The sequence below is a fragment of the Giraffa tippelskirchi genome, chromosome 1 (genome assembly GCF_054371585.1).
Source record: "Giraffa tippelskirchi isolate mGirTip1 chromosome 1, T2T-mGirTip1v1.2.pri, whole genome shotgun sequence".
In the NCBI taxonomy this organism is placed as follows: Eukaryota; Metazoa; Chordata; class Mammalia; order Artiodactyla; family Giraffidae; genus Giraffa; species Giraffa tippelskirchi.
Window position 1 is genome coordinate 29718584 of NC_137275.1, and position 22153 is coordinate 29740736.

A 22153-nucleotide genomic window follows, 5' to 3' on the forward strand; every position below is an offset into this window, starting at 1 on the left:
GCACTGTGCTCTCAGGGCCTTGCGATGCCAACCAAGATAGTTCTAAGAAAAGAAGATTAAAATTTTTTTCTGGACTGTGCCTGGAACTCACTCTGTATCTCTCATTCAGGGAAGACCTGAAACCTTTATTTAAAGTGCCATTCCACCAATCAAAGTGAAGCTCAATGGGAGGAAAAAAAAAACATAACAGCTCCGCTCCTGCAATTAGCCCACAACCTTTTATTTCACGCAAGGACACTGGCCCAGTGGAGTCTCATTATTTTTAATTGTAACTCAACCCCTGTATTTATTCAGAGAACTCGATTGCAGGGGAGACAGTGAAGGAATAATGAACATAAACTCTGAAGACAATCATTTTGGTGAGCTGGGGGAAATATATGTAAAATAGGGGTAAAATAAACCATTATCTGTTTTGTGTAGGTTTTGGATCTTCAGGTAAAGCTAGTGACCCAGTGCCAATGTTCTCAAGGGTTTCTCCTTCATATTTGTTGTGGTGAAAGTAAATCCTCTCCTTTCCCTTCAACAAACACACACTCTAGAAGGAAACACTGAAATAACTTTCTGGGCCTGGAAGAGAGGATAAAAACATTAGATGTATAATGAATATGTTATGATTTTTTTCCTCAGAGTTTCCTAGATATTTTCATATCTGAAGACAATAGACTAGAGATAGCCAAACTTTTGCAAAAAATTTCAGCTGGACCCTCTGAAATAATCACCTCAGGTGGATCTTTAGTGCCTGGTCATTGCAGGGAGAGGGACATAAATCAGGATATTCTCAAGAACCAATGGAGTCCATGGGCACTACTCTCAGTTCATTCTTTAGACAGAACCATTTTCAGGCATGTAGTATTCAACCAGGTTGGTTAGTCATATCTGTGTCGTGTAAACAGCCACCATCAACATGAATGGGATTTTCTCTGTGAGTAGATAAGAATTTCTTGGATATGGATTGAACTTTAGCTGCTTTTGCTATTTCTCTGCCCCTCCTTGTCTTTCCAAAAGTATGATTTCAGATGTGGTAGAAATAAGCATTTAGGACTACTTTCTTGAGAAAGGATGAGTAAGCACACTCTTCAAGGAAGCAGAGATCTTGCCAATTACAGGGAACATTGAGGAAGCTGGTATTTTGGGAGAAAGATTTCTTCATACCCAAGTTAGGTCTAACAGTATCAAATAATGTTGTCTAAGAAGCTGTGCCTGAAAAACTCTATTCGCCATTGATGAGAGATTTTAGGAGGCAAAGAAGTAAGAATCTGAATATGTTTTATAAAGAGCAGAATGTTCTTGAAGTGAAAGGTTTTTTTTTTTTGGTCTCTGTTATTCCAGCTCTGGTGCTTGATCAAGTCCCTTAGTCTCTCTGAGCTCCACTTTCTTCCTCTGTTGTTGTTGTTCAGTCGCTTAGTCATGTCCGACTCTCTGCAACTCCATGGACTGAAGTATGCCAGGCTTCCCTGTTCTTCATTATCTCCTGGAATTTGCTCAAACTCATGTCCTTTGAGTCAATGATGCCATCCGAGCATCTCATCCTCAGTCTCCCCCTTCTTCTCCTGCCCTCAATCCTTCCCAGCATCAGAGTTTCTTCCAATAAGTCGACTCTTTGCATCAGGTGGCCAAAGTATTGGATCTTTAGCTTTAGCATCAGTCCTTCCAATGAATATTCAGGACTGATTTCCTTTAGGATTGACTGGTTTGATCTCCTTGCTGTCCAAGGGATCTCAAGAGTCTTCTCCAGCACCACAGTTCAAAAGCATCAGTTCTTTGGTGCTCAGCCTTCTTTATGGTCCACATCTCATATCTGTATATGACTACTGTAAAAGCCATAGCTTTGACCATACGAACCTTTGTTGGCAAAGTAATATCTCTGCTTTGTAATATGCTGTCTAGCTTTGTCATAGCATTGCCTTTCTTTGGGATTGGAATAAAAACTGACCTTTTCCAGTCCTATGGCCACTGCTGAGTTTTCCAAATTTGCTGGCATATCGAGTGCAGCACTTTCACAGCTGCTTTTTACCTTTGAGGATAAAGAAAGGCAATGCCAAAGAATGCTCAAACTACTGCACAATTGCACTCATCTCACGTGGTAGTAAAGTAATGCTCAAAATTCTCCAAGCCAGGCTTCAGCAATACGTGAGCCGTGAACTTCCAGATGTTCAAGCTGGTTTTAGAAAAGGCAAGGAACCAGAGATCAAATTGCCAATATCCGCTGGATCATCAAAAAAGCAAGAGAGTTCCAGAAAAACATCTATTTCTGCTTTATTGACTATGCCAAAGCCTTTGACTGTGTGGATCACAATAAACTGTGGAAAATTCTGAAAGAGATGGGAATACCAGACCATCTGACCTGTCTCTTGAGAAACCTGTATGCAGGTCAGGAAGCAACAGTTAGAACTGGACATGGAACAACAGACTCCTTTTCCAAATAGGAAAAGGAGAACATCAAGGCTGTATATTATCACCCTGCTTATGTAACTTATATGCAGAGTACATCATGAGAAACGTTGGGCTGGAAGAAACACAAGCTGGAATCAAGATTGCTGGGAGAAATATCAATAACCTCAGATATGCGGATGACACCACCCTTATGGCAGAAAGTGAAGAAGAACTAAAGAGCCTCTTGATGAAAGTGAAAAAGAGTGAAAAAGTTGGCTTAAAGCTCAACGTTCAGAAAACTAAGATCATGGCATCTGGTCCCATCACTTCATGGGAAATAGATGGGGAAACAGTGCAAACAGTGTCACACTTTATTTTTTTGGGTTCCAAAATCACTGCTGATGGTGACTGCAGCCATGAAATTAAAAGACGCTTACTCCTTGGAAGGAAGGTTATGGCCAACCTAGATAGCATATTTAAAAGCAGAGACATTACTTTGCCAACAAAAGTGTGTCTAGTCAAGGCTATGGTTTTTCCACTGGTCATGTATGGATGTGAGAGTTGGATGGTGAAGAAAGCTGAGTGCTGAAGAATTGATGCTTTTGAACTGTGGTGTTGGAGAAGACTCTTGAGAGTCCCTTGGACTGCAAGGAGATCCAATCAATCCATCCTAAAAGAGATCAATCCTGGGTGTTCATTGGAAGGACTGATGTTGAAGCTGAAACTCCAATACTTTGGCCACCTCATGCGAAGAGTTAACTCATTGGAAAAGACCCTAATGCTGGGTAGGATTGGGGGCGGGAGAAGAAGGGGACGACAGAGGATGAGATGGTTGGATGGCATCACCAACTCGATGGACATGGGTTTGGGTAGACTCCGGGAGTTGGTGATGGACAGAGAGGCCTGGCGTGCTGCAATTCACGGGGTCGCAAAGAGTCGGACACGACTGAGCGACTGAACTGAACTTTGTCATAGCTTTTCTTCGAAGGAGCAAGCATCTTTTAATTTCATAGCTACAGTCACTGTCTGCAGTGATTTTGGAGCCCCAAAATAGTCTGTCACTGTTTCCATTTTTCCCCCATCTATTTGCCATGAAGTGATGGGACCAGATGCCATGATCTTAGTTTTTTTGAATGTTGAGTTTTAAGCCAGCTTTCTCACTTTACTCTTTCACCCTCACCAAGAGGCTTTTTATTTCCCCTTTGCCTTTTTCCTCTCTAATGTAGGGGTAATATTTACTACCTATCATAGGCTTAGTTCGAAGATTTGGCAATATGATCAAGATACAGCAGCTGTCTGGGCTTCCCTGATAGCTCAGTTGGTAAAGAATCTGTCTGCAATGCAGGAGACTCTGGTTTGATTCCTGGGTCAGAAAGATTCCCTGGAGAAGGGATAGGCTACCCACTCCAGTATTCTTGGACTTCCCTTGTGGCTCAGCTAGTAAAGAATCCACCCGCAATGAGGGAGACTTGGGTTCAATCCCTGAGTTGGGAAGATCCCCTGGAGAAGGGAAAGGCTACCCACTCCAGTATTCTGGCCTGGAGAATTCCATGGACTGTCTAGTCCATGGGGTCTCAAAGAGTCGGACACGACTGAGTGACTTTCACTTTCTTTCACAGCAGCTGCCTATAGTGGGTGCTCAATAAATGGGTTGATTGTCCTTCATGTGGAAGAAACTACAATGAAACATAGGACCATGAAGATATCGTGTGTGTGTGTGTGTGTGTGTGTGTGTGTGTGTGTTAAAGGTGGGAGGAGTATTGGTGGTTAGGTCCATGAGCTCCAAGGATGTAGAGAAGGGACCTGATGGAAGGCATTTCCTCTGTATGGAAGTTGATGCTAAATCCATGGGGTTAAGCTTCCTAGTTGACAGCTAAACATGGAAATGGTGTCTTTTACAGTTTATGAGCATGATCATCATTTTGGTAGGACTCGTATGTTTTGTCTTACTCTTTAGCCAAATATCTAATATAGGTAATATAGGTAATGTTGTGTTTACCTTTTTTAAAAATGTCTTTCATACTCAGTCCTGGGGTTATTTTCTCCCAGATGCTTGCCTTTTAGTTTCTTTTTCCTTCAGTTTCCTGTATATCAACATCAAGTTTATCTTCCTATTGACTTCAGCATTTCCTTGTCCCACTCAAAAACTTCTTAAGGATCCCTAAGGCTATAATGTAAAATTCACCCTCTGTAACTAGACAGTCAAATTAACATTTTAATTCACCTTTCCAGTCATATCTCCCACTATGGGTATAGTAATAATGATTACAACAGTCAGTTTAAATTAGTCTCATTTGTCTCTAGTACAGTTTTTTATTTTTGGCTTATGTTACTGGGAAGGTTAGTACATATAATGCTAATTCGTGCTATGGAAAATGTTTTAACCACAAAACATCTGGAAATTAGTGTGAGTATATGAATACATATCTGATAGTGATTATAGATGTTAAGGAAGTTACTGCACCTGATGGAAACTATGTAATGTTTGTCAAGACAGTACCTATATAAAGAACACCAGAGCCCCAACTAAAAAAACTATGTCCAAAGCCCAGCAAAAAATAAAAAGCCTCAGGATAACAGAAAATCTGAGCACCTGGGGGGACACATGCCACAGAAAAAATTATAAAGAAAAATCTAGTGAAAGAAGATCCTATGGATGATGTTATTATAGCAGCTGAGAGCAGAGCTGTTTAAATCCCCTCTGTGACAATGATCATGTGACACTGGGTGAGCCACTCAACTTGAATATATTTAATATTTTCATATAATAATTTAATCTGTGAAATATGGTCTACCATAGAACAGCATGAATTTCTTTTAATTTGAATAGAATACTGAAACAGAATATAGCGCTCAGTGTGTGTGCTTGCTCAGTTGTGTCCGACTCTGTGACCCCATAGACTGTAATCCATCAGGCTCCTCTGTCTATGGAATTTTCCAGGCAAGAATACTAGAGTGGGCTGTCATTTCCTACTCCAGGGGATCTTGCCAACCTAGGGATCTAGAGATCAAACACACATCTCTTGCATCTCCTGAATTGGCAGGCAGATTCTTCACCACTGCGCCACCTAGGAAGCCCCTTTAGTGCTCAGCACACCATCTGATATGAAGGAAATGTTCAACAATCATGAGTTCTTCTTCTTGAAGTAAAGAAACATATATGCTGAAAATATGCTTCATATTGAACTCTGGGCCTTAGATGTGGTTATTCCAGTCACCAGTGGAAACTGTAGCAACTAATGAAAATGTATAGAAATGATTTTGTGTGAACATTCCATATGACAAAATATGGAATTTGATTTTTGCTTTGTTTTGATACATTGTCCTTTCAACTGTCTATTCCAACCAGAATTGTTTAGTCACTGTCTCTAGTATATGCCATGGTTTTTCTCTTCCTGGGTTTTGAGTAAACCTTTCTCTCTGCCTAGACTCTTTTCCCACCTTTTCACGACTTGTTTTTAAAGTTCTACTCAAATTTTTCCTCCTTGGTGACTCCTTCCCCCACCATTCCATTCCTCTGTGATAGTCCCTTCTCTGAATTCTAAATAATTGTCAGTCATTTGTCAGTAGTTCATACACTACATGGTGACTGTTTGTCAGAGATCCTTCACATTTTACTTTGCAAATGGTTCTCTAAATTTTGGGATATGGTTTTCATTTCTTTCAACCATAAAAACATTCCTGTGAGAATAGAAATCACCCATTCTACTATGTTGCATCTTTTGGTTCTCTGAACATCTTGAAAATGAAAGTTAAAAGTCCCTCAGTCGTGTCTGACTCTTTGTGACCCCATGGACTATACAGTCATGGAATTCTCCCGGCCAGAATACTGGAGTGGGTAGCCTTTCCCTTCTCCAGGGGATCTTCCCAACCCAGGGATTGAACTCAGGTCGCCCGCATTGCAGGTGGATTCTTTACCAGCTGAACCACAAGGGAAGCCCAAGAATCCTGGGATGGATAGCTTATCCCTTCTGCAGTGCATCTTCCTGACCCAGGAACCAAACTGGGGTCTCCTGCATTGCAGGCAGATTGTTTACCAACTGAGCTATCAGGGAAGCCCACTATGAACATCATAAGAGGCAATATTTAGATAGTATTTACCATGGGAAGGCGTTAATTTAGTGTTTTACATGTATTAATTTATTTAATCCTCATAAGGACTTTGTGAAGAAGATACTATTCTTCCCTTTCTGTTCATGATAAAGCTGATCTATAGAGAAGTGAAGTAAATTATCTGAATTTGCAATCAAGTAAGTGGTAGAACCAGACTTTAAGACACACACCTGCTCTTATGCACTGTGCCAATGACATGGACCAATCAACCACTTCGAATACAGAGAAGTACAACACAACACACTTGTCTGTAGGGAATTTATTAGCTATTTACTCAAAGGAGAGAGAGAGACAAACATAATGAAACTTACAACAAACCAACAATAATTTAATTAAAAAGCGCATATAATATCAAAAGACAGAGTCCCACATGGATTAACTGCTGAAATAAGAATGCTACAGAACAGTGATTCTCAATCAAGGATGGTTTTATTGCTCAGGGAGTATTTAGAAATGTCAAGGGAATTGGGATATTTTTGGTTGTCACAATTTGTAGCAGGGGATGGGGAAGGAAGGATTTGCTATTTGACATCTAGTGAGTAGAGGCCTGAGATGCTGCTACATATCCTACAATACACAGGACAGGCCCCTCCCTGACCAAAAAAATTATCAAGCCCCAAATGTCAACAGTGTGAGGTTTGGAAACTGCAGTAGAAGATTGCTATAAAATTTTTGAGGTTGGAGAAATACTTTGAGGCTTTCGAGTCAGATGTGAAGAGAACAGATTGACGCTGAGCCTTGAAAGAAGGATAAGATTGGCAAGACGCTCAGTCAGTAGCTGATGACTGAGTGAATTGAGTTATTAAGTTTATTAGGGAAAGAATCTGATGGAGTGTCAGGCATTAAGCTTTAGTGAAAGGGAACAAGGGCAGAAAGTATCATTATGTCAGGGAAGGACAATTTTTAAATCTGATTTTGTATGTTAATAAAGCAGTACTAAAATTTTCATGGATCTTACACTGAAGTCTACTGTATATAATACTAATAGCTTATTTGTACCAACCACTTACCATACACTTACCATGCTCCCTTGGTGGCTTGGATATGCCTGCAGTGCAGGAGACCTGGGTTCACTCTCTGGGTTGGAAAGATCCCCTGGAGAAGGGAATGATTACCCACTCCAGTATTCTTGCCTGGAGAATTCCATGGACAGAGGTGCCTGGCAGTCTATAGTCCATGGGGTTGCAAAGAGTTGGATACAACTGAGTGACTAACACACTATACCCTAGATGCTGTGCTTTATATTCCTTACCTTAAATCATTTTCATGAACACCTCACGAGATAATTACTGTGAAAACTAGGCTTTAGAAAGGGTACTATGTCCTTCAGGGTTAATAAGTAACACAGCTGGGAGTCAGTCTCCAAAGACCATGCTCTTGACTGCTATGTCACTCATATCGATTGTTAGAGCTTATTGTTTTATAGGGCTCATTATCATGCTAGTTTAGGCTAACAGTTATATCTGATTTTTAATTCTTACAAAATATAGATAATAAATTTGGGGGATACCTAATAAATTTTAGGGATATCTGTTGATACATTGGACTTCCCTGGTGGCTCAGATAGTAAAGAATCCACCTGCAATGTGGGAGACCTGGATTTAATCCCTGGGTTGGGAAGATCCCCTGGAGAAGGGAAAGGCTGGCTACCCACTTCAGTATTCTGGCCTGGAGAATCCCATGGACAGAGAAGCCTGGCGTGATGCGGTCCATGGGGTCACAAAAGAGTCAGACACGACCGAGTGACTGAACTGAACTGAAGGGATAAATACTGTAAAGTTGCTGGGGTGGTAGCTTCTCAAATTGATGCTTAAGATTCCTATTTTTTGATTTTTGATGTTTTATTATAAATATTTTAATTAGTAAAGATTTTAAAAATTTATATTTTAAATTATTTTCTTAGTACAATTTACCATGAATAGGATTCCTACCTGAAAGTATGCATATGTTTATGGCTCTTGATAAGTATTGCTGAGTTATCCCAGTTTATATGTTACCAATAATTTATGTATACTAGTTCACTTGCCAGAATTTGTTCATCTAATTTATTTTTTTCCAAAATTTAATACATGTAATACAATATTTCATTTTTTTGGTTTTTTTTGAGGTAAAATTTTTTTTGTATACTTGACATGTATTGGTTCCAGGTGTACAACATAATGGTTCAGTATTTGTTTATACTGTGAAATAATCACTGCAATAAGCCTAGTTAACACCTGTCACCATACATCTTTACAATGTGCTTTTTTCTTATGATGATAACCTGGTGTTTTAATTTATACTTTTTTGATTTATCAAGGCAAAATATTTTCCTCACGTATTTATTTTCTAACTATATTTCTAATTTTTATAAATTGTTCATGTTTTTGCTCATTATTCTTATCAATGTGTATGTTTTATACATATCATGAGCACATATTATAAAACATTTTATATAACATAAATTAATCTCTTTCCATGTTTGATGTAAACTTATTGATAGACGTTTAAAAATATATGTTAAAATCCCTTCCATGTAAAAGCTTTATATTTCATAGGAATTTCTCATACAGTATGCTTCATATATACTTATTGGAGTCAGGTTGAACTCATTTTCTGCCCCTCTTTCTTTACATGGTGGATTCTGAAGCCCCATACTTGAAAACTCTGACAATGAACAAATTTTTCATTAGTCCTTTACAAACAAAGGAATTTATAACAGAAACATGTATAATGGGTACAGTAGTTGTTGGCAAAATTGCCAAGTAACATACCCACTTGCTTTGTATGTTAAAAACAATGTTTCATTTGTATCTTTTCTGGATCATTATCTGCCAGTTCATACCCATTATAAGCCCGCTTCAGAAGGACTTTTGGAAAAATGGGTTGATCACTAGCCAATACAGAATGACTTCAGGTCTTCATTCATTGACCCTACATGATAACATGATTTAATTTTCCAGTAGAAATGGTATTTGTTTTTACTCTGCCCAGGAGAAGGCTCTGATGTGGATAATTGGAAAGCAAGGCAGGAAACATATCTTGTGCTAGTTGCTTAACTGCTGAGCTTGTTAAAGAGCATTTAATAGAGGCTCACTATGAATAGACCATCATTAAATTTAATGATGGTAAAGAGATGTGCTCAAGCTCCTGTTCTTTTTTAAAAATTAATTAATTAATTTTAACTGGAGAATAATTACCTTACCATATTGCGATGATTTTTCTTACACATTGACATGAATCAGCAGCCGGTGTACATGTGTCCCCTCAGCCTGAACCTTCCTTCCATCTCCCTCCCTACCCTATCCTTCTGGGTTGTCCCAGAGCACTGGCTTTGAGTGCCCTGCTTCATGCATCAAACTTGCACTGGTCATCTATTTTGCATATGATAATATACATGTTTCAATGCTATTCTCTCAAATCATCTCACCCTCGCCTTCTCCCACAGAGTCCAAAAGGCTGTTCTTTATATCTGGGTCTCTTTGCTGCCTTGCACATAGGATCCTCATTACCATCTTTCTAAAGTCCATATATCTGCATTAATGTACGGTATTCTTATTTCTTCCTGACTTACTTCACTCTGTATAATAGGCTCCAGTTTCATCCACCTCATTAGAATGGACCCAAATGCATTCCTTTTTTATAGCTGAGTAATATTCCATTGTGTATATGTACCATAGCTTTCTTATCCATTCATCTGCCAATGGACATCTAAGTTGCTTCCATGTCCTAGCTGTTGTAACCATTGCTGCAATGAACACTGGGGTACATTTATTTCTTTCAATTCTGGTTTCCTCAGCGTGTGTGCCCAGCAGTGGAATTGCTGGGTCGTATGGCAGATCTATTCCCTGTTTTTTAAGGAATCTCCGCCTTGTTCTCCATAATGGCTCTACCAGTTTGCATTCCCACTGACAGTTTGAGAGGGTTCCCTTTTCCCCACACCCTCTCTGGCATTTATTGTTTGTAGACTTTTTGATGATGGCTATTCTGACAGGCGTGTGATGATACCTCATTGAGGTTTTGATTTCCACTTCTCTAATACTGAGTGATGTTGAGCATCTTTGCATGTGTTTATTAGTCATCTGTATGTCTTCTTTGGAGAAATGTCTGTTTAGTTCTTTTGCCCACTTTTTAATTGGGTTGTTTGTTTTTCTGGTATTGAGCTGCATGAGCTGCTTGTATATTTTAGAGATTAATTCTTTGTCAGTTGTTTGCTATTATTTTCTCCCATTCTGAAGGCTGTCTTTTCACCTTGCTTATAGATTCCTTTGTTGTACAAAAGCTTTTAAGTTTAATTAGGTCCCATTTGTTTATTTTTGTTTTTATTTCCTTTACTTTGGGAGGTGGGTCATAGAGGATCCTGCTGTGATTTATGTCAGAGAGTGTTCTGCCTGTGTTTTCCTCTAAAAGTTTTATAGTTTATGGTCTTACATTTAGATCTTTAATCCAGTTTGAGTTTACTTTTTTGCATGGTGTTAGAAAGTGTTCTAGTTTCATTCTTTTACACGTGGTTGACCTGTTTTCCCAGCACCACTTGTTAAAGAGACTTTTTACTCTGTTGTATATTTTTGCCTCTTTTGTCAAAGATAAGTTGTCCATGGGTGCATGGATTTATCTCTGGACTTTCTATTTTGTTCCATTGATCTACATTTCTGTCTCTGTGCCACTACCATACTGTCTTGATGATTGTAGCTTTTTGTATAGTCTGAAGTCAGGAAGGTTGATTCCTCCTATTCCATTCTTCTTTCTCAAGATTGCTTTGGCTAGTCAAAGTTTTTGTGTTTCCATACAAGTTGTGAAATTATTTGTTCTAGTTCTGTGAAAAATACCATTGGTAACTTGATAGGGATTGCATTGAATCTATAGATTGCTTTGGGTAGTATTCTCACTATACTGATTCTTCCAATCCATGAACATGGTAATTTCTCCATCTATTTGTATCATCTTTGATTTCTTTCATCAGTATTTTATAGTTTTCTATATATATTTCTTTAGGTAAATTTACTCCTAAGTATTTTATTCTTTTCATTGCAATGGCGAATGGGATTGTTTCCTTAATTTCTCTTTCTGTTTGTTTCATTGTTAGTGTATAGGAATGCAAGGGATTTCTGTGTATTAATTTTATATCCTGTGACTTTACTGTATTCATTGATTAGCTCTAGTAATTTTCTGGTGGTATCTTTAGGGTTTTCTATGTAGAGGATTATGTCATCTGCAGTGAGAGTTTTACTTCTTCTTTTCCAGTCTGGATTCTTTTTATTTATTTTTCTTCTCTGATTGCTGTGGCTAGGACTTCCAAAACTATGTTGAATAGTAGTGGTGAGAGTGGGCACCCTCGTCTTGTTCCTGATTTCAGAGGAAACATCAAGTTCCTATTCTTAAAAAATGTTACAAAATAGTTGAAGAACCATACATGGCATTTTTATGGGGCAATTCTGGCTGGACCTGGTGGTTCAGACTGTAAAGAATCTGCCTGCAATGTGGGAGACCCAGGTCCAATCCCTGGGTCTGGAAGATCCCTGGGATAAGGGTATGGTTACCCACTCTGGTATTCTGGCCTGGAGAATTCCATAGACAGTAGAGCTTGGTGGGCTACAGTCCATGGGGTCACAAAGAGTTGGACACAACTGAGCAGCTAACATACACACACACATTCTGGCTGGATTCCATAGCCTGAAGGGAACCAAAGGCAGAAGCATAGTATAGGTTAGGAGAGATTGCAATAATCCAGGTGAGAGAAGATGATGGCTTAGGCTGCAATAGTAGCAGTGGAAGTGGTGAAACATAGCTGGACTCTAAATCATTTTCAAGGTAAATCTGATAGGATTTATTGCTGGAGTAAATGTAGGGGTGAGAAGGAATCAACCAAGGGTGGGGTAATATTTATCTGGTGCATTTAATTCAAAGGTTATTTATCTTTAGATGCAGCTGTCTGGAACACTCCACTTAGAAGTAAGCAAAAAAGTCTCAAAGCCCACCAAAATAGAGAGCACATAGCCCTAAAGCCTATGTGCTTATAAGAATTTTTTTCTTAGTTTCTTTTTGTTCTCGTTTGAGTTACAGTTCAAATAAATATCATTAGTTTATTATTTTCAGATTATAAGAAAATAAAAAGGGAAGGAGAAATTTCTAAATGTAGAAATATTTAATCTACATTGTAGATTAAGTGTAGAAATAAAAGCTGAGACTAACAACAAAGATAAAAACAAACAAAGCAAAAACATAAAAACAGGCTGGTATAAGTGCTTTAAAATATTGGTTTGATTTCTGCCATACATCAACATGAATTAGCCATAGGTGTACATAGGTCCCCTCTCTATTAAACCTCTCTCCCACCTCCCACCCTTTCCCACCCCTCTAGGTTGTTACAGAGCTCCAGTTTGAATTCCCTGAGTCATATAGGAAATGGAGTTTTAAACGGTCATTGTGTCATTAAAATCAGATTAGATTATGTTTTTATCTTTTAGTCTAGGAAGTAGAGATTCCAAATGTTTTGCATCTAAAATATTGAAATGTGTTGGAAGTCCTTGCCCTCATCAGTTTCTAGGGTGAGCACAAGCAAATTCTCTATAAATTCAGATAGCTCTGGTTGTCCAGAATTAGAATCTCCTATTCTTCCTTGGAGATCCAGTGTAGAGACTCTTTTTGCTTCCCCCTTTTAAAAAATTAGAACCCAGAGCAAGCTGCATTAAGAATTCTTTTTCTGAGAGTCTTCTTGACACATTCCAACTGCCTATGCCTGCATGTGTGAGGGCTCAGTCGCTTCAGTTGTGTTGGACTCCTTGCAACTCCATGAATTGTAGCCTGCCAGGCTCCTCTGTCCATGAGATTCTTTAGGCAAGAATACTGGAGTGGGCAGCCATTCTCCAGGGGATCTTCCTAACCCAGGAATCAAACCCACATCTCCTGCATCTCCTGCATTGCAGGCAGATTCTTTGCCACTGAGCCACCAGGGAGGCCCCTCCAATTGCCTGTTGATGCCCCCAAAGCTCTCGGTAACCTGTGTGTGTATGTATGTGTGTGCGTCGCTCAGTTGTGTCCGACTCTTTGTGACCCCATGGACTGTAGTCCTCCAGGCTCCTCTGTCCATAGGATTCTCCAAGCAAGAATACTGGAGTGGGTTGCCATTCCCTTCTCCAGGGGATCTTCCCAACTCAGGAATCGAACCCCGGACTCTTACACTGCAGGCAGATTCTTTACCTTCTGAGCCACCAGAGAAGCCCCTTGGTAACCCTAAAGACTCCTAAAAACAAATTCCTTCGAATCTTTCAGTTTTAGATCAATTAACTAGACTGAAAAGCCACACAAAATCTCAACTCAGGATACTTCTAATTTCAAAGCTTCTCTGTCCACACCTCAGCAGCTTGACATCCATACCTCTACCCCTCCTGCCAGAGACCATACCCCATGGTCCTGCAGTGTCTGCCCCAGGCAGGATGGGGAAGAGGGGAGGGGATCTGGCAGCATTTTCTGCCTTGGGCCAGGATGTGGCTTCTTTTTCCTAATCTTCTCTAGTCAGGCTATCTAAACTGCTCTGAATTCATAATGCAGACTTTGGCCCTTCTGCATTTTCTCCTCTGCTTTCTAGAACTCATTTTAAGTAAGCTGGGGTGAGTGGAATAGGAAGTGGGTCCCTGTAAACTTCATTTATCTGAAATTCACTTATGTGGGATAGCTCATTCTCTGATAAAACCCACAAAAGGGGCACTATCTGTTACATAATATATATGAAGACTTATGTTTCTCATGATTACTTCTTTCAAATATAATTTTATCATTGAGAAGTAAATTTTAACTATATCTAGACAGACATGGATTATACTGTGACTCTGAGACACTGCATTTCATGGTGTCACATTTAATGACACATCATTTAAAAAATAAATAATTTCCTGACCATGAGAGTCCCAGGGATGAAGGGTTTGGAGGATTTTACTGAATTTTAGATAGAGCAAGGTAATATTTGGTTTTATGTAAAAATGCAGGACTCTAAACCAACTGGACTGCAAATGTAAGAAAGCAGCCAGAATTTCTCATTCAGAGAAGAGGAAGATCCTATCACTTTCCTTCTGCTGTCTCAGCATTTCTGGTTGAAACACAGAAGTGCAGAGAGGTACAGAACTAAGCAAAAATAACAGAGGAAGTACACATGATGAAGCATATGTATTTGCTCTTTAAACCGGCAAGATGTGTTTAACTCTTGACTGGTTGTGCTGTGCTTTTCAGAATATAATAAAATCAAGCACAGAATGGAGGGAAAGGGAATGATATCTATTAGGGCCTACTTTTATTCCATTCATGGTTCTTGCTCTTTATTATTGCATTTATTTCTCATAAGAACCCCAGGAGGCAGGTATTATGATCCACACTTTTAAGATGGGCTTTCCAGGTGGCTCAGCTAGTAAAGAATCCACCTATAATGCAGGAGATGCAAGTTTTATCCCTGGGTTGGGAAGATCCTCTGGAGAAGGAAAATGGCAACCCACTCCAGTATTCTTGCCTGGAAAATCCCATGGACAGAGGCAACTGGTGGGCTACAGTCTATGGAATTGTAAAAGAGTTGGACACGACTTAGTGACTAAACAATAACTGTAAGATATGAAAATAAGCATGAAGGGGCTTTTGCATACAGGCAAATTGTAGAATCAAACTTCCAGTCTAGTCTGGGTAGCCCAAGCTAACAGGGTTCAATATTTGTTGAATAAATGACATACTGAATAAATAAGTGAATATTGTATCTCTCACTCTTGCCATTCCAGGCAGATCTATCTGTGATGAAGGGACAGCACAGATCTGTCCTTACTCAAGGTGTAGGACAAGATCCTTCACCTCCTATATCTTGTTTAAGGACATTCAAGTCATCTCTCATATTTTCTGATATACGTGAAACTGGATTGATCCTCAATTTGTGCTGGAGAAAGATAGGATAGAGACAAGAAAGTAACGTTTGTTAAATATCTTCTAAATAATAGACAATGGACAGACTCTTTTTCTATGTCGTTTCATGGAATCCTCATATCAGCTTTATGAAGTAAGCCTTATTGTCCCCATCTTTAAAAATGATAACGTAGGCTTTTAGAGGTTAAGGAGCTTGTCAAAGATATATATCTGATAAGCATATTAGAATTTGAATACAGATCAGTATGATTCCAGAATCTGTACATGCTGTTTTTTCTATTTTTTTTTTTAGTTTGCATGTTTGATTTATGATATTATATTAGTGTTAGGTGTTCAGTATTGTTATTCAGTATTTTTATAGATTATATTCCATTAAAAGTTTTTACAAGCTAATGGTTATACTTTGTTCTGTACACTATATCCTTGTTTATCTATTTGATATGTTAGTAGTTTGTAATCTCATACTCTTAATTTGCCCTGCTTTTCCCTTCCCCCTTTAGTAACCACTAGTTTGCTTTTATGTCTGGGAGTCTGTTTCTGTTTTGTGTATACATTCATTTGTATTATTTTTTAGATTCTACATAAAAGTGATGTCCTACAGTATTTGTCTTTCTCTGACTAATTTCACTAATCATAACATTCTCTAGGTCCATCCACATTGCTGCAAATGGCAGAATTTTATTTTTATGGCTGAGAAATATTCCACTATATGCATGCATGTGTGCTAAGTCACTTCAGTCATGTCTGACATTTTGCAACTCCATGGAGTGCAGCTCACCAAACTCCTCTGTCCGTGGAATTCTCTAGGCAAGAACACTGGAGTGGGTTGCTATGCCCTCCTCCAGGGGGTCTTCCCCACCCAGGGACTGAACCCACGTCTCTGATGTCTGCTGCATTGGCAGGTGGGTTCTTTACCACTAGCGCCACCTGAGAAACTCATTCCACTACACACACACACACTATATCTTGTTTATCTATTTGTCTGGTGTAAATAGTACCTCTATGAACATTGAGGTGCATGTATCTTTTCAAATTAGTGTTTTTGAATTTTTTCCAGATATATACCTAGCAGTGGAATTGTTGGATCATATAATAGCTCTATTTTTAGTTTTTTGAGAAACTTCCATACTGTTTTACATAGTGGTTGTACTAATTTAAATCCTTACCAAAAGTGTACAAGGGTTACCCTTTTTTCAGATCCTCTCCAACATTTGTTATTTATAGGCTTTTTGATGATGGCCATTCTGACAGGTGTGAGGTGGTATCTTAGTGTTGTTTTGATTTGCATTTCTCTGATAATTAGAGATGTTGAGCATATTTTTATGTGCCTGTTAGCCATTTGTATGTCTTCTTATTCCAGGTCTTCTGGCTCTTTTTTGATTGAGTTATTCTTTATTTTGATACTCAGTTGTATGAGCTATTTACATACATGCTGTTTACATCACACTGTCCTTCAGTAGGAAACTAATCTGGATGGATTATATTAATCAGCATTATTTGCTTTGAGACTTCGAAGTGCTTTGACTATGTTGTCTTATTAATTCATAATATTATTTCATAATATTAATTCATAATAGTTGTTAAAACAGAAGGAAGCCTAGACACATTCGACTCAATTACTTTAATTTTAGTTATGGAATCTTGCACATTAAAAAAAAAATCCAAAACAAAGAAATTCCTACCTAAAGCCTAGAGTTGTAAGTTATGGTGTAAGCGCTCTGCAAAGTGTCTATGTTGTGTCACCTTGCTGCTTTTTTAGATAGTATCTCCTTTTTAGATACTATGAGCCTAGCTCATTTCTAGGCTAAACTTCATCACTTGTACCCAAAGTCAAGGAAAAGTTTACTGATTATTTTGGAAGAGCTGGACAGAACTGGCAGTCTCTGATTAAAGGCCTAAATCCATTTGGAAAAAAAATCACATTATTTTCAATCCACATTTCTGCCTGATAGGTAGTGTCTGAAAGGTGTCTATGGAGGTAATTACCAGGGAAAATATAGGCTAGAAACAACAAGAAATGGTAGACTGTATTTCCTCCAAAAAACAAAGAAATGAATCAACAGAAAGTAAACCAGTAGAGTCAGCATACTTTGAATTTTAGGATTTTCACGATTCATTTAAGAGACCAATTAAAATTGGAGAAACATTTTAAAGAATATGTTAAAAATTTTTTAAAGATAACTATATATTAAATAATTAGAAAATGTAAATTTGGCAAGCAGTTTCATTTCTTCAGAGGATTCCTATAGATTGTTGTTCAGTCGCTAAGTCGTGTCTGACTCTTTGCAACCCCATGGACTGCATCACACCAGGCTTTCCTGTCTTCACTGTCTCCTGGAGTTTGCTCAAACTCATGTCCAATGAGTTGTGATGCTATCCAATCATCTCATCCTCTGCAATCACTTTTTCCTTCTGCTCTCAATCTTTCCTAACATCAAGGTCTTTTCCAATGAGTCAACTCTTCCCATCAGGTGGTCAAAGTATTGAGGTTTCAGCTTCAGTATCAGTCCTTCCAATGAATATTCAGGATTGATTTCCTTTAGGATTGACTGGTTTGATCTCCTTGCTGTCCAGGGGACTCTCAAGAGTCTTCTCCAACACCACAGCTCAAAAGCAACAATTCTTTGGCACTTAGTGTTCCTTATGGTTCAATTCTCACATCCATACATGACTACTGTAACAACCATAGCTTTGACCATATGGACCTTTGTCGGCAAACTGATATCTCTTCTTTTTAAAATACTATCTAGGTTTGTCATAGCTTTCTTTCCAAGGAGCAAGCATCTTTTAATTTCATGGCTGCAGTCACTATCCACAGTGATGTTGAAGCCCAAGAAAATAGAATCTGTCACTGTTTCCACTTTTTCCCCATCTATTTGCCATGAAGTGATGTGACTGGATGCCACAATCTTGGTTTTTTGAATGTTGAGTTTCAAGCCAGCTTTTTCACTCTCCTCTTTCACCCTTTCAAGAGACTCTTTAGTTCCTCTTTGCTTTCTGCCATTAGAGTGGTATCATCTATATATCTGAGCTTGTTAATATTTCTTCTAGCAGTCTTGATTCCCACTTGTGATTCATCTGGCCCGGCATTTCATGTGGTATACTCTGCATATAAGTTAAATAAGTAGGGTGACAATATACAGCCTATAGATATATATATTCTATAAATATGTGTCATATATATATGTATCTTATAAATAACTGCTAACAATGATTGTAAATGATACAATAATGATGAATATTAATGAGCTCTTGTCATATTCTGTGCATATAGTAAACACTTAACATGCATTATGCCACTTAAAACTTAAGTTCTAGCAAACTGTCTCTCTGAATGGTAACCATGACCAATTGTTAAAGTGCAGTTGTTTCCTTTTACAGGGCAGGCATCCCTCCTTACTTTTCTTACATCTGTCTGGTTTCACTCATGTATGTTACCTGTCTTGCTTGGGAAGGCTTTTTGGCTATTGATGCCTGCTCTAAACCTTAAGTACTTTTCACCATGTGCAGGTGACTTTGGCTAAATTGACTTTCCACTCTCTTGTTAAGCTTACAATGTAATGCGACTTGCTCTAAGTTGCAAGAACAAATTTTTCTTCTTAATACATGGAAGCAAAATAGGAACAGATGCATTTTCAGGCCTCTTGGAGATGGGATGTCATCCAACATCTTGTAATTCCTCTGGTGTCTGCCAGCAGCTTCACAACTCAGCAGGCACTGCAACTTTCTCTTCTGTTAGCTGTGACTTTTTACAGAGACACAACTGTTCTCTGTGCTGCTTTGTATGATCCAGCTAACTAGATTCACTAATCGCCTCTTCCTATGTCTCCAGTTTAAATTTCCTAAGAGAAAGGACCTGACTGATTTAACTAGTCATCATTCCACATAGGAAATCTGAACTGGGCGGAACTTTGAGTCAGGACGTCTCGTAGACTGTTGGCCAGAAGAAGTAGCCATCCCTTACCTAATCAGTTGAATCCAGGGAGGTAGAGTAAAAGTTGTAAAGCATGATTAAGGAAATTTCTAGAAGGAGATGTGGGTTTGGCAGGCATTTTGAAACTCCCAGAAGAGGTTATGACTGTCAGATACCTTTCTTGGCCTATTTAGTATAAGTTTCTTGACTCTATGGCAATATTAAAGTTAAAACCAGACTTTTAAAAATTAATTTATAACAAGCAGCAGAGCTCTGTCTGGTCAGATTATTCATAAGCATTCTAATATTACCCCATAGAAGACCTATGTCAAAAACAAAATCATAATCATGTAATTCATTGTGAGCACAGATGTTAGGTGGCAAAAGACTAAGTCTGGCTCATAGCTAATGAAAGGGTGGATTTATCACTGGACCTGGGATCCATGGAGTTGTTTAGCCACTACCTCCTGCATCTCTTCCACATCAGAGATGGCCTTACAAATGACTCAGAATTTGGAAAATTCACTGGAAAGAGCTTGTTCAGTGGGTGATGGTTGGCTAGATACTGTCGGTGTTTGTGATTTGCCTTTTTCTAAGGATGGTACTTAATTTTTTATTTTTAGCTAAAGAATTGCTCTTAATAATATTTTTCAAGAGAATATTTTATTTAAACTTTTTATTGTGCAAAATAATATATTACTTTCTTTGGTATTTCCGGTCACAAGCTCTAGCCCAGAGGAGACTGTGGTCATTCACTGTGCCATCGTAGTGGTGGTGAGGGGACCGAAAGTGCAGTCATACATGTGAAAATTATTATCCCCTAAGACTGTGATGTGACCAAGCCAAGATTGGCATTCTAGGGTCTTCCAGGAATAGTATGGCCAATGTGGAGTTCTTGGAGTAGAATCTGTGCCAGAGGGAGAGGCCTGTTCACATTTTCTTATCCACATCCAGTCCACAGGACTACATATTCTCAAAGTGTGGTCTCGGAACACTCAGGGGTCCCAGGATCATTTTAGGGATCCTGAATTCAAAGCTATTTTTTATAATAGTACTAACTTGTTATATTTGCTCTGTCCACTCTCATTCTCTTCTCTCACAAGTGCATGGTCGAGTTTTCCAGAGGCTACATGTTGTTATGTGTGATATAACAGAGTGAACACAAAAACAGATCAGAGACTCCACCTATCTTTTGTGAAGTCAGTCATTAAAGAGACTTACAAATATGTAAAAACAATGTCCTGATTTCCTACTAAAATTTTTGTTTTGAGAAATATAGTGATTTTTCATATAATATTGTGATTTCTGTCAACATGTACTTTTGGTTTATTATTGTTATTTCAAAATAGTTAATAAATTAAGTGTTGAAAAACTTTCTAATTTTAACCCACAAACTCCTTTGGGGTCTTCAAGAATTTTTAAGAGGGTAAAGAGTCCTGACACTGAAAGGACCCCTGTATAGGTTTCTTTCTTTTTTTTTTTTTTTTACCATTACTGTAATTTAACGTTGGAAAAAACACACGGTTATATTATATGATCCTAATTCTGTAGAACCGTAGACACAGAGATACATAGGAAAAAGACTGAAAGGAAATACACAGAAACACTGATCATTTTTTTAGGAAAATGGGCGATTTAAATCTTGAGAATATCAGTCTTTTCAAAATTTCTACAATGAATGTGAATTCTTTTATTATTAAAACAGAACGATACATTCCATACATTTAAAATATAGGGCACCCTGATTCTGTGGTAAAGTGAACTAAAATAAACTTGGTTAGACATTTAGAATTATTTCCAAGTCTATGAAATTTAGTCTTACAAGAAGTCTACAAAATGTAATTCCTCCCACTTTTCAAGGTGGATAAAGGCTTTCTAACATTGAGATGGGCTTCATCTTTTTTTTTAACCTCTATTTTCTTTCAGATCTCTTTTAACAATTACCTTGTGAGAAAACATCTGCAGGAAAAAGAACTGAAAATGACACCTGAACTCACAACAAAATGGTAATGTCAGTGTGAAGAGAGAATTCTGGGACCTCCATTCCAGGATTTTCTCTGTTGCAGTGAGTTTAATTACACTCATTCCTATTAAATTGCATCTAGTTAATCTATAGTTACATCAGAATCCTCCTCATGGATTTAATTGAATGCATCCATCTGGTCATTCATAAACACTCACAGGGCAACTTCTATGAACTAGTCAGTGGATTCTGATGCTGAGGTTACAAGGGTGAATAATCATAGTCCCTTTCCTCTCCAACAATTGTGAGAGAGTCAGACATATAAAGAACTAATTAAAGTTTGGTTTGACAAGTGAGATGTGCTGAGAACTATGCTATCAAATAACGTTTAGAAGTTGGTTTATTGACTCAGCCAGAATTTACTGAATTCAACTTTGTGCAAAGTTTAGTGTTAGAGGATATAGTCTGGTAAATGATTTTGTTTTCTAGAAGCTTACATTCCATTTGGTGAGGCAATAATGCACACACATTTAAGATTAGCAGTGGTAGTTCAAGGCAGTAGGAGATTAAATTTCAACTACTTATAGTAAATCAATAAGAGCCATCCGACACAGAAGAGGCCTTCAGAGGCAGGAGCAATTTCAAAAATCTAATTATGGGACTTCCCTGTTGGTCCAGTGGCTAAGAATCTGAGCTCCTAATGCAAGAGGCCTGGGTTCAATTCCTGATCAGGGAACTAGGTCCCACATGACTCAACCAAATATTCCGCATGCTGCAATGAAGATCAAAGATCCCAAGTGCTGCAACTAAGAGCCAGTGCATCCAAATAAATAAACACATAAAAAAATATAATTGCAAAACTCCCTGAATGAGCCTTGCAAAACAGATAGAGCCACAGGGCAGAGAGGAGGAAC

At 38.3% G+C, this 22153-nt stretch overlaps 1 protein-coding gene across 1 annotated transcript in view; it reads left to right on the top strand.

Annotated features, from left to right (window-relative positions):
* Positions 1 to 21202: 21202 nt before the first annotated feature.
* LOC145544668 (uncharacterized) overlaps positions 21203 to 22153 on the top strand; it is a 256837-nt gene continuing 255886 nt past the window's right edge. Inside the window, exon 1 of the mRNA XM_081587615.1 lies at positions 21203 to 21341. The gene's annotated coding sequence lies outside the window, so the exon portion shown is untranslated. The remainder of the gene's footprint in view (positions 21342 to 22153) is intronic.